Raw genomic sequence first — 13,583 nt, 5'->3', positions numbered from 1 at the left:
GTTTTTTGTGTGTGTGAATTATTCTTACCCATAATTTTTAAAGAGTTAATTAGGACAAGGTTAATGGATAGAAGGAAATATTTATGATTTACTTATTTATTTTTAAAGATTTTATTTATTTATTTGAGAGAGAGAGAGCAAGAGAGAGCAGGAGCAGGGGGGAGGGGCAGAGGGAGAAGGAAAAGCACACTCTCCGCTGAGCAGGGAGCCCTATGTGGGACTCGATCTCAGGACCCTGGGTTCATGACCTGAGCCAAAGGCAGACACTTAACCAACTGAGCCACCCAGGAACCTGGAAATATTTATTTTTATATCAGATTTTTTCATGGGCATGTCTGTATGTCAATTAATGTTATGTTTTAAAAATATTAAATAATATTTTTATCATATTCAGAGTTTGGGTAAAATATGAGGGGTGGTAATTGTATTGGGTTAATTTTTCCTCATCTGGTTGTTTTTCTATCTTGAACATCACTTGGATCTTGTTTCTCTATAGTGCCCTGTCTGGGGTTATTTGTCTTTTGTTATTGAGTTATAGGAATTCTTGATATATTCTAGACACTATTGATCTATGACATATGCTTTACAGCAATTTTCTTCTAGTTTGTGGCTAGCCTATTCATTTTCTTAGCAATGTCTTTAATAGAGGTATTTTAAATTTTGAAGTTAGATTTATCCACTTTTTTTTTTTATGTTTATTGCTTTTTGTGTCTTCTCTAAGAGACTCTTGCCTATCCTTTAGGTCACAAAAATATTCTCCTGTACTTTTTTTCTATACTAGAAGCTTTATAGTTTTAACTTTTACTATGTCTGTTATGCATCTTAAATTAATTTTTGTGCGAGGTATGAGGTAAGGATTAAGGTTCTTTTTTCCCCCTATATATATAAAGTTTTCTACCCTTTTGTTGAAAAGACTTTTCCCTCTCCATTAGACTGCTTTGGCATCCTCTTCAAAAATAAAATGACCATATAAGTGTTGGACAATTTCTGGGTTCTCTGTTCAGTTCCATAGGGCCATTCTCATCCATTATAACACTGTCTTGATTCCTGTCGTTTTATAGTAAGTCTTGGTATTCACTACAAAATGTTATTGAATCTGAACTTTTATAATAAACTACTGAAGTCTGCATCTACACACAAAAAGAGGCTTCAGTAATTTCAGTTGAAAATGGTCAAATTCAATAAGGTCAACCCTACCCCAATACCATGCTTCTTTTATTCTCAATTCTAGTTCCACCCACAATCTGAATCTGGATTTAAGGTAGCACTTGGTGAAAACGTGGGTCCTTGTGTTTCTACATATCTAGGTAACTGGGAAATATCTTATATTTCTGTTACTACAGTTGAGAGCAAATTGTACTTTATAAAAGGTACTTTTTTTTTGGGAAAGCTAAGTGATACAAAAAACAAAGCACAGAAGTTCATGTGTTGCTAATGTCCCATCTTTGTTACTAATGTAGGATTAACCACAGATTGAACTGCCTGGCTCAAGTATTAGGACATCCGTTTTGATGTTTTCCCCTCACCTCAGTGGTAATCTGATATTTGAATGTTTGGATATCTGATCATGCTTTTTAGAAATTTAGCTAGGATCGTTTGATTGGCGCCAAATTACTTCTCCTGCCCCATTTTTAGCTGCATGCAGTTTTTCCAGATACACTACTTCTTGTCCTTTACGCATCTCAACTTGGAACTCACTGCAGAGTCTTGACCCATTAGAGGAAAGGTGAATGGTCTCCTCCATCTCCAACTATGTCAGCTCACTCCCTCCTGGGAGCTAATGGTTGTTAACAGTTTGAAGTATATCTTTTGAAATGATTTTCTGTGTATTTGCCATGCATAGTTATCCAGTTACATTCACATTTGCATGCAGATACACAGGTTTTTTTTTTTTTTTTAAATATAGATGACATCAGACTATAGATATTCTTCAATTTGCCTTCTTCTCTAGTATGTTGTGGCAGGTTGTATTTTCCAAAAGATGGCCAGAACAGCATCTCCCATTCCACATGCTTTTACAATATGATTACATTGAGTGGGAGAGTCTATATCCCCTCTCCTTGAATTTGGGCAGGCTTGTGACAACAGAAAGGTGCCGAAATGACACTGTCTGACTTATGAAGCTAGGTCAGAAAAACAGTGCAGTTTCCCCATTGTTTGATGGAATACCTACTTTTGGAGCCTTGATTTACCATGTAAGATTGAATTACCTGAGGCCACCATCATTCTCTGAAGAAGACCATGCAGAGAGGCCCTGTGTAGGTCCTCTAGTGCAGAGCCCCAGCTAATGAGTACCTCCCAGGGGTTGAGTCCTCCCAGTTGAGGCCCTCAGCTTTATGGAGTAGACACCAACCGTTCTCACTGCACCCTGTCTGGATCCTAATAGTTTTAAGTCACTAATTTTGGGAGAGTTTGTTACAGCAATAGTAACTGGAACATATGTTTTAAAAGTTTTTTTTTTTTAAAGATTTTATTTATTTATTTGAGAGAGAGAGAATGAGAGAGAGAGAGCACGAGAGGGAAGAGGGTCAGAGGGAGAAGCAGACTCCCCGCCGAGCAGGGAGCCCGATGCGGGACTCGATCCCGGGACTCCAGGATCATGACCTGAGCCGAAGGCAGTCTCCCAACCAACTGAGCCACCCAGGCACCCGTGTTTTAAAAGTTTTAATGAAAATAAAGTCATCTTTATTGTTCTAAATTGTTGTAGAGAATCCTCAGCAATTTATTTAATAGATGAACTATTGATGAACATTAAGTTTGTTGCAAATTTTTCTAAGATTGTATTCACAGAAGTATGATTTCTGGGTCAACTGGTTTGGAAATCTCAGTCTCCATCCTAAATGTGCCAGAATATATCTATCCACTTCTCCACAGTATTTGACATTATGGGTCTTTAAAAAAATCGCCATTACAAGAACAAAAAAATACAATAAAACCTTACGGGTTTGATCTGAAAAATTATGAGGGAGTTTGTTCCTCTCCCTTTTTTTTTTTTTAAGGGTGGGAGTGTAGAGAGAGAGCGAGAGAGAAAATCTTAAGCAGGCTTCACACCCAGCACGAGCCCAACGTGGGGCTTGATCTCAGGACCCTAAGATGATAACCTGAGCTGAAATCAACAGTCAGACGCTTAACCGACTGAGCCACCCAGGCACCCCTGTTGCTCTTATTTTATGTTTATTGGCCATTTATTTATTTATTTATTTATAGATTTTATTTATTTGAGAGAGAGAGAGAGTGAGCACGAATGGGAGGCAGAAGCACAGGGACAGAGAGAAGTAGACTTCCTGCTGAGCAGGGAGCCGAAGCAGGGCTCCATTGCAGGACCCAGAGATCATGACCTGAGCTGAAGGTAGACGCTTAAATGACTGAACCACCCAGGTGCCGCTTATTGGCCATTTTCATTTCCTCTTCTCTATGTGCCTATTCAAATCCTTTACCCATTTTTAATAGGTTGCTTGTCCTTTCATAAGTAATTTATGTATAGTACAAATATATAATGAATATCCCTATCTATTGGATGGCCATATCTATAAAATCAGTAAATATATACATACAATTATTAGTCATTTGTTGGAAGTTGAAACTGTTTTCTCCTAGTGAGTTGTGCACGTTTTAACTTTGTCTTTTGTTTGTTTATTATTTATTTATTTTCCAAATTTTAATTTAAATTCTAATTAGTTAACATATATTGTAACATTGGTTTCAGGAGTAGAATTTAGTAATTCATCACTTCCATATAACAGCCAGTGCTCATCACAGCGAGTGCCCTCCTTAATACCCATCACCCATTTATCTCATCCCCTACCCACCTCCCTCCATCAACCCTCAGTTTGTTTCCTATAGTTAAGAGTCCCCTATGATTTGCTGCCTCTTTCTTTCTTTCTTTCTTTCTTTCTTTCTTTCTTTCTTTCTTTCTTTCTTTCTTTCTTTCTTTCTTTCTTTCTCTTTCTTTCTTTCTTTCCTTTCTTTCTTTTTTTTTCTTCTTTCTTTCCCTCACTTTCCTCTCTCCCTCCCTCCCTCTACCTGTCTCTTCCTTTCCTTCCTTTCCTTTCCTTTCTTTTCCTTTTCCCTTCCCATATGTTCATCTGTTTTGTCTTCTAAATTTCACATATGAGTGAAGTCATATGGTATTTGTCTTTCTCTGACTTATTTCGCTTAGCATAATATACTCTAGTTCCATCCACATCATTCCAATTGGCAAGATTTCATTATTTTTGATGTCTGAGTAATATTTCAGTGTGTGTGTGTGTGTATGTGTGTGTATGTGAGACAACTTCTTTATTCATTTATCAGTCAAGGACATTTGGGCTCTTTCCATAAGTGCGCTATTGTTGATAATGCTGTTATAAACATTGGGGTTCATGTACCTCTTCGAATCAATATTTTTGTATCCTTTGGGTAAATACTTAGTAGGGCAATTGCTGGATCGCAGGGTAGTTCTATGTTTAACTTTTTGAGGAACCTCCATATTGTTTTCCAGAGTGGAAACAATGGCCGCACCAGTTTAATTTTGTTTTTTATTTCATCATATGGAAGTTTAAAATTATATATACATACTGTTTACTCTCTGTAACTATACACTGTAATAGAACAATTGTCTCCTCATTTCTTGGCTGTTGTTCTGGGGTGTGTGTGTGTGTGTGTGTGTGTGCATTTCACATGAGAAGTTAAGAATCAATCTGTCAATTTCCATTAAATAAAATTCCTTTGGATTTTGGGTGGGATTGCATTGAATTTCTACATTAAATTTGGGGGAAATTGACATCTTTTTTTTTTAAAGATTTTATTTATTTATTTGTCAGAGAGAGAGAGAGAGAGCATAAGCAGGGGGAGTGGCAGGCAGAGGGAGAAGCAGGCTCTTGGCTGAGCAGGGAGCCCGACGTGGGGCTCCATCCCAGGACCCTGGGATCATGACACGAGCCGAAGGCAGACGCTTAACTGACTGAGCCACCCAGGTGTCCCTTGACATCTTTTTTGTATCTTTTGGTGATGGTTTAGATTGTTTATTTCATATGGGCAATCTTGGATATTCCTGCTTAAGTTTATGTTTAAGCATTTTATAGTTTTGGTTGATGATATATAGGGGTTGTTTAGTAGCTATTGCTCATAAAAGAAAGCAATTTATTTTTTTACATTGATCTTATATCTGGATCCTTATTAAACTCTTCTATTCATTGTAATAATGTATTTTTTCAGTGATTTTCTCGGATTTCCTAGGTGTTCAATCATATTGTACAAATAATGAGTTTTGTTTATTTGCAACCTGCATTTATGCAGTTTATTTCTTTTCGTAGAACAATGACCAGGACAGCTAGTACAACATTAAGTACTACTGGTGATAATGGGCATTCTTGTCTTTTATCTTATTCCTAATTTAAATGATTACACTTCTAATGTGTAACCTTTAAGTATTATATTTGTTACAATTTTCCTATGTTTTTCTCTTCTTTTTTTTTCATTTTTTCATGTGAACGTTTGTTGTTTTCTTTTGTGACCTGTTTTCTTTTTCTCAACAATATGTTTTGAGTAGCTTTCCAAATCCAGAAGTATATAGATAAATAATTTTAAATGTCTGCATAGTATTTCATTGAATATACATACTAAAATTTATTTACCTAGTCTTCTATTGGTAAACAAGTATATATATTTAACATGTTAATATATATGTATATAAGCTACACTGCTTTGAATCTCTTTGTACAAACAACCTTCGCATCTGTTTGATTCCTGACAGTTGGATAGCTTGTGTTAAATGTAAGGGTGGTATCTAACTAACTTTATTGTGCATTGTTACATACTGTTGAGGGCTGAATTGCCCTCCAGAAAGGATATACCAATTTATACTGTCATCAACAGTGAAGGAGTGTGCCCATTTCCCTCTACCCCTGCCAACTCTGCATTTTGAGGATCTTTTTACTCTACAAATTTGTTAGGTAAAAAGTGATCATTTGTTGCTTTTATTAGCATTCATTTTGTTATTAGTTTGAACATTGATAATTTCTCTTTCTTCTTTTGTGAGTTGCCTATTCATATCTTGCCCTTTCTTCCTATTAGGGCATTCTTTAGTTTCTTATGGATGTTTTGTTGGTATTTATTTTTATTCCCTTGGAGAACGTTATTTTTTTATAATTAGGAAGACAATGAGGTTAAATCACACTTCCCTCCCTAACTACCAGTCAGTCTCCATTTCTTCTTTATGGTTACTAGATTCTTATGTATACTTCTAGACTTATGAAATATATATTCATACATATATATCTTTTTTATTCACACGAATGAAGCCGCACTATTTGCACATTGTTTTGTACCTTGCATTAAAAATACTTACTGAGCACTCACTATGTACCAGGCACAATCCTACTTTTTTTTTTTTAAAGATTTTATTTATTTATTTGAGAGAGAGAGAGAGAGTACAAGGGGAGGAGGGTCAGAAGGAGAGGGAGAAGCAGACTCACCACTGAGCAGGGATCCCAAAATGGGGCTCGATCCCAGGAGTCTGAGATCATGACCTGAGCCAAAGGCAGATGCTTAACTGACTGAGCCACACAGACGCCCTCACAATCCTGCTTATTTGGGATATATTAGTGAACAAAAAAGATAATTCCTTCCCTCATAGAGTTTACTTGTATTCTGTATGTAGGGCTGCCTGTTTTTAACTGCTCTATAGTATTCCATGGGTAAAGGAAGCATAATTTACTTATCCAATTCTTTCTTAATACATACCTAGTTGTTTCTAGGTGTTTGCTATTACTAACAACACTACATAATTTTTTGGCATAAATCTTTAATCAATATGTCCATATATCTAGAGGATAAAATCCTAGATGTGGAATTTCTGGGTATGTGTATTGTGTAAAATTTTTTGTTATAGAAATCAGAAACATAAAAGTAAAGGGAATATTGCTTCAAATTTATTTTCTTTGATCATTACAAAATCTTACTTATTTTTATTTGTTCTAAATAATTTTCCATGTATGGATACACTATATTTTGTTTGTTTATCCATTCACGTATTAAAGGACATCTTGGTTGCTTCGAAGTTTTGGTAATTATGAATAAAGCTCTGCCATTCTGTTTGCTTTCTTCTGGGAGCCGTCCAATTTGATAATATTCCACTTAAAAAGTGGGCTGTTTCTCATGGGTGTGGCTAAAATAAGTCCTCTCATATACTCAGGTAGAAGTTGGAATCTGAAGAGATACACCGGAGGGCAATTTGGCATATCTATTAACATTTAAACTGCATACGAGCAGGAATTCCCCTTTTCCTATCTCTTATAGAGAAATGCAGATGTGCAACAGGTAACGTTTACATCTGGCAGTCAGTCCATTTACAATAGGTCAGCAGCTGGAAGTAAAGGAAGCTGGGCCCCGTGGATTAGAGCAAAGGGTAAGCCTCCCCGACTCGCCAGAATTAGAGAGCAAGGCAAAGAAACTGAGGCAGAAACCTAGTCATATGGTCTAGGCTAACACAGTGAGGAGTAGAAATAGGTTGTGAATCAGAGTTTTACCTCAGGCTCACTGGCTGGCTGGTTGATGACAGAAGAGCTGATTCCAGATTCCCCGTTGCCAACACGAGTCGGCAGGCTGAGACGGCTGGTACACTTTCTAACCCGGTCGGCACAGCAAATTCTTGCCAACAGAGGCTGGGGTTGAAGGAACTGGAAACGTTCATCCAGAATATTACCTCCACCCATGCAAAATATGAAACATGATTCAGTGGTTTTCAGATGGCTTAATTTCTAAGTGTTTTACAAACTATTTTTTCCTCTCTTTCTCTCTCTTTTTTTTTCCTCTCTCTCTTTTTTTTTTAAAGAAAGAGAGTGGGGGGGGGGCAAGGGAGAGGGAGAGAATCTCAAGCAGACTCCGCCCTGAGCCCGGAGCCTGATAAGGGGGCTCGATCCCAAGACCCTGAGATCATGACCTGAGAAGAAATCAAGAGTTGGATGCTCAACCCACTGAGCCACCCAGGCGCCCCTACAAACTATATTTTTAAAGATAGAATTTTGATGTGGATTGACATTAAGCCCTCCTTCATAATTTCCAGAATCCTCTCTTTACCCCTACTCACTCTGCCTGCCTTTTGAAAACACGACCATTTTCCTGCCTCCAAAATCAAAGTTCCCACCCCGTTGCCCGTGATTCCTCTGCATGCCTTGCAGCCCTTGTGTGAAAGCATCTCTGCCAGGCTTGGCTTCTCAGAACCCCAGCAAGGGAAGGAAGGCATTTGGATCCCAGCTTTTCTGATCGCTGAAATCACCAATTGCTCCACTGTTTGCCTCTGTGACAGTTTTTCCTCAGACTTAAACTGCATTATTATATCTGATATTGGGCCAGCTTACCTATCTTGTAAGAATTTCATTTTTCTCTCTCATTTTACTTTCAACTGAAATGGTCTCGCAACGATCATTTATGAATTTCTCTCAGTCTCTATCGGCTGGCTCTAATCTGTTAAAGAGACGTTGCTTAAAACCTTAGACAACGGAGCCAGACTCTTGCGTTTACATCCCCGGTCCATCATTTCTCTGTGCTTCAGTTTACCATCTGAATACTGCCAAATACCTTGAGCATATGTGACCATATGTGACATATATTACGTGCTCAATAAATGTTAGCTAGTCTTTCTAAATTCGACAAGGTATACTTCTTCCAACACTTTATTTTAGGTAATTGTTCCATCTCCCAAGAGCTTCTTTTGTCTGATACAGCACTCATTTTCCTTTGCTAAAATTTCAGGTTAACTTGATTTATAACCTATGTTTTGTTAATTTATATATAGACATGTGAGTTTGTGGTACTGTCCCTAATTCGACACTTTGTTTTTTTGCCAAGACTTATCGGTCCACTCCCATGCTATTGTTCTTCTCATGTCATACCTGGTATTCTCTGGAGGTGTACAGTTTTAGCTGGGCATTTTTCCTGCCCTGCATATGTCAGATTGGTACCTTCCTGCCAAATGTGTTCTTTCCAGCCCATGCACACACACTCCAGCCGCTGCGGGAGCCCACTGGCACAGAACTCTAAATTCATCCCTACCCATAAAGGCTGGTCACCTCTCACATCCTTCTTTATCTTGCAAAGTCACGGCCTTTTCCTGGAAGTCAAGATAAAAACACATCCTGTGCCCTGGGGTTCTTCAGCTTTCTGCCCAGAACTTCAAAATGCACAGAGAGACATTTTGGAGAGTTCCGTCTATATTCTGTGTGCCCTGATGAACCATTAGAAGTTAGTAGTACTAAGAGGATTTGATCAATGTCGGCAGACTCTGATCTAACTTGGATATGATCAAGAGCCAAACATATATGGGCACATAGCTAATGAGTATCTGAGTAGTCAGGGAGCAGAGAGATGCAAGGTTAGGCTCTAAATATTTCTAGTGTGAAAGTTCTGATGTTCAGGAGGGTCTGAAGGGTTATACACTCATTATGTTTGTGAGGTTTCTGCCCACCCAGGCAGCTGAAGATGCTCCCAGGGTCTCCACACATGTGCCCTCTCCGGTGCACGTTCTGTGATGAAGAACAAGGACAGCAGGGACTGCAGTGTTTTTCATATTCATTAGACCTAGAGATTTTATTTCATGTAGAGAGGTTCTGAATTATAATAGAAACCTTTTCCATATGTATAATCTTAAAGGAGTCCTTTCTCCTGAAGGAATTTATAATGTATAACAAGAGGCGAGCTCAGACCTCAGATGTGAGCTTCTCCCCACATTCATTAAATTCCTAGCCTCTCTCTCTATTTTTATCTGGGAAACCTTTGTGCTAGGAGGGGGAGTCTGCCTTTAGGATTTCATCTTACCCCTCAGATCTGCCCTCAAAAGTCACAGTTCCCTTCAAAAGGGGGACTTTGAGTCGTCTTTTGACGATCTCCACTGGCACCCACCACGTGTCTGCATCTTGGGGGAATGATAATACGAGTGTCTGTAATGTTAAGTGTTTACCACGTAGCGGGCACTGTGCTCAGGTGCGTTACTCAGTCTCCAACACACCCCCGAGGAGGGTGCCATTATTATGCCATGTTATTTTCCCCTTACCTCCTTTCTTCTTTACACTTTGCACCCACAGCATATGGTGTCCCTCAATCACCCTTGGCTTTGGGTCCCGGGGTCCTTTGCTGTGACCAGAAGACTCAGCAGCCCCATTTTGGGGAACACATTGCCAACCCGATCTCAATACTTTATTCAGCCCATGAGCTCTTATGGCCACCAGATGGGAGTATTGGGATTATAAAAAACTCTCTCTCTGTCTGTCTCTCTCTCAAACAAATAAAAATAATCTTAAAAAAAAAGAACTCTTCAGAAAACAAATTCAGTGCGATTGTAAATCCACCTCGAACAGTTTTGCATGTGATTTTAGTAGATAAAATGCCTGTCTAAATCAAAGCCAAACTTCTTTTGTAGAAGCACATTTTAACTATTTCAAGATACCAGAAAGTGAGTTATATCAGGAGCATTGAATTGTTTTGAAGATGTTAGAACTCAACACACACCCACCCTTAAGCACAAACATTCTTAGATTTACAGTTCTTATTGTTAGTTCTAATGGTTTCCGGTAAATGCATAGTTTAGCATTTCCTAGGCTGGTGCTTCTCACATTTGCTCCCAGTGGCAGAGGAGAGAGTAAACAAGTCTTCCAAGAACTGTGGACTCACCTACAGTGCCCCCTTGGGAAAAACAATGCCTTTGAAGTCTCAGGTTTCACTTCACAAGTTGTGTGGATTTTAATACATATCAGTGTTTTTAATTACAAAAACGACATTAAGTAACATGGCCGTGGCTGGGAAATGCGGCATGCTTATCTCACAGTCAGTTTTGGGAGACTGGTACGAAAATTTCTGGAAGGGCAGGAAAGGAGTAGATGTGCCAGTAGGGAGCTTTTCAATGTTTGCCTCCCTTGGGATTTTCTGGTGGTTATCTTCTGTGGTGTTTCATTTCTATTTGCTCCTGAGATTCTCTTTCATTCTGCATCTTGGCCTTTCATATTTTTGGCTATTTTTATTAATATTTTGGCTATTTTTCCAACGAGTATGGTCTTACAAAAACGGGGCTCAATTTTTGGCCTTCAGCAATGCCCTTTCTTCAATTCCCAGGATTACTTACTCTTACTTTCATGAGTCCCAGACTCCTTCCTAAATTAAACCTTTCTGATGATTCAACGTTCTTTCACTTCCTCATCTCAATACTATTCACTTTGTAAGATTTTTTTGTTTCTCATTTCAATAGTGTCCACTTTGTAAGATTTTTTGTTTGTTTTAAAAATAACTAAATTACATATATATGTATATATATATAGCAGTCCCACGTCTTTTATTTATTTATTTATTTATTTATTTATTTATTTATTTATTTTAAAGATTTTTTTGGGGTACACATTTAGTTTTATTGTAACAAAGCAACTTGTACACTTTTAACGTTTAAAACTGAGCATCATCTTTCCTTTCCAGTGAAACAAAAAGAAAATTTAAAAATAAACAGGAACAAAATTACAATAGAGAATGTCAATTCCAAGTAAAATCCTACAGGTTCTGCTGATTCTCCCATCGAGTGGCAGGGCTCACTAGGAGAGAGTTTTATTATTAGGAGAGAGTTTTATTTTTTAGATTTTATTTAAGATTCAAGTCTTCATTAGGAGAGAGTTTTATTTTATTTTATTTTTTTAGATTTTATTTATTTATTTGACAGAGAGAGACATAGCGGGAGAGGGAACACAAGAGAGGGAACACAAGAAGCAGGCTTCCCGCAGAGCAGGGAGCCTGATGCGGGGCTCAATCCCAGGACCCTGGGATCATGACCTGAGCTGAAGGCAGACGCTTAACGACTGAGCCACCCAGGGAGAGAGTTTTATTTTAAAAGTGTCATCTTAAACTGCAAGGATGTCCGTTAAACATCACAATTAAACATGCCAAAGGAGAAGCCACGTTGTCAAAATGCCCACTTAACCCACCCAAACATCTCAAACCCACCCTTTGCTGTCCTTCTATAACCCCATTTTTTAAAGTTTTTTTTTTCTTTTCTTTAAACAAGAGAAAGTAGACAGGTACATGTTGGTAAATGCTAACTGTCCATATTCACATAGAGACACAGTGTAATCTCTGAGCCCAATATACAGAGAAAGGAGGAAAAAAGCTAGAATTCTATGCACTACTACACAGGGGCCTAACACCCTCCAGCTTCCAGCAGAGCTAAGGGAGCAGAAGGTTTTTCTTTTTTCCCACAGAGCACGGTGGTGTTGATTCCATAAAGTTTTTATTGAGACAGGAAGGGATAAAAATGAATTTGGAACAGAAAGGGGTAGAGATTCTTTTCCCACTGTATTCTGCTCAAGGTATTTCCCCCCAAAATAAGTTGAGAACCATGGTATAAAAGGAGAGAAAAGAGACTTCAAAAAACAGGGCGAATGAGCACAAGAGAGAAAAAAAAAAAAAAAAAAAAAAAGACTGCAACTTGCTCCCAGGGACTGAAGAAAATTAAAAAAGGAAGGTTGGAATCCATCAGTGTTCCATTAGTCATCTTCTCCTTCATCCTCCTCTCCTTCCTCCCCCTCATCATCATCTTCATCTTCTTCACCTTCATCCTCATCTCCTTCATCGATATCTTCTAATCCTTCTTCTTCATCATCATCATCTTCTTCTTCTTCTTCCCCTTCTTCACCATCCATATCAGGAACCAAGTAGTACTGTAATGGATTTGGCCAAATATCATCTTTGATGACCTCTCCTAACTCATCTGCACCTGCATCAGGATGGTTAGTAAACCAGGTGAAGAAGCTCTCTGGTTCCTCATGCTGTCTCTTCCTGCTGGCTTTATTCTGTGTTTGACTTGAACGTTTCGTCAAATCCTTTCCAGATTTCCATTTGATTTCGGTGGACTTTGAAGATGGATCACCACTCTCATTCAGATGAAATTCTTTGGATTTAATATTTTGATTTAATATCTTCAAATTCTGTCACTTCAACTCTTGTCAAATAATGCAACGCCTCTTCATCCTCCTCCCCAAGCAGTGCAGACACTTGTGGATGGTTGACAAATGTTGTTACCCAAAAATTGGGGATTTTGGCAATCAGTTCCGAACTCTTCTGAAAAAGTGGTTGGCGGAGTTTGTTATATTTCTGTTCTACTTTCAAAATCTCCTCACTGGCTTGTTCATTAAATCTGTCTATTTCATTTTGTACTTCATCAATATGTTCAATTGCTTCTTGCTGTTCTATTTCTCTCTTAGGCAGGTGCTGAGATGTCGATGTCTCCTGTGGCTTGGGGGCAGGAGGTAGTCTCGGTTTCTTCGTTTGAGGCGGGAGTGAAGACTGGCGTTTGGGGGCCATGCTGTGAGGAAACTCCATGAAACCAGGAGAGAGGCATGTCTGGAAAAAGCCCCGCTTCTATTTTATAGATTTTTTATTTATTTAAACTAACATTTAGGAGATTGGCACACAGTTGTTTGAAAAGATTAAGAGGAATGCTCACTGTGGATGTAGTCTGATGTTTGCACACAAACCGATCAAGAACAAGCTGACCCAATTATCTAGCTATAACTGCGCTAGTCCCTTTGGGTGCAGAAGCCTGTGTTCTAATGAGAGAGACAAATCTAAAA

The 13,583-nt window shown here is 38.4% G+C and overlaps 1 pseudogene; it reads right to left on the bottom strand.

The window, feature by feature from the left end:
* Nucleotides 1-12,019: 12,019 nt before the first annotated feature.
* LOC123847547 (protein SET-like) lies at nucleotides 12,020-13,314 on the bottom strand (annotated as a pseudogene).
* Nucleotides 13,315-13,583: the final 269 nt, after the last annotated feature.

Source organism: Mirounga angustirostris, unplaced genomic scaffold (assembly GCF_029215605.1).
Source record: "Mirounga angustirostris isolate CCGP_5_RB_7025 unplaced genomic scaffold, mMirAng1.0.hap1 SCAF_2, whole genome shotgun sequence".
Lineage (NCBI taxonomy): Eukaryota > Metazoa > Chordata > Mammalia > Carnivora > Phocidae > Mirounga > Mirounga angustirostris.
This window is presented reverse-complemented; position numbering and strand designations above follow the sequence as displayed.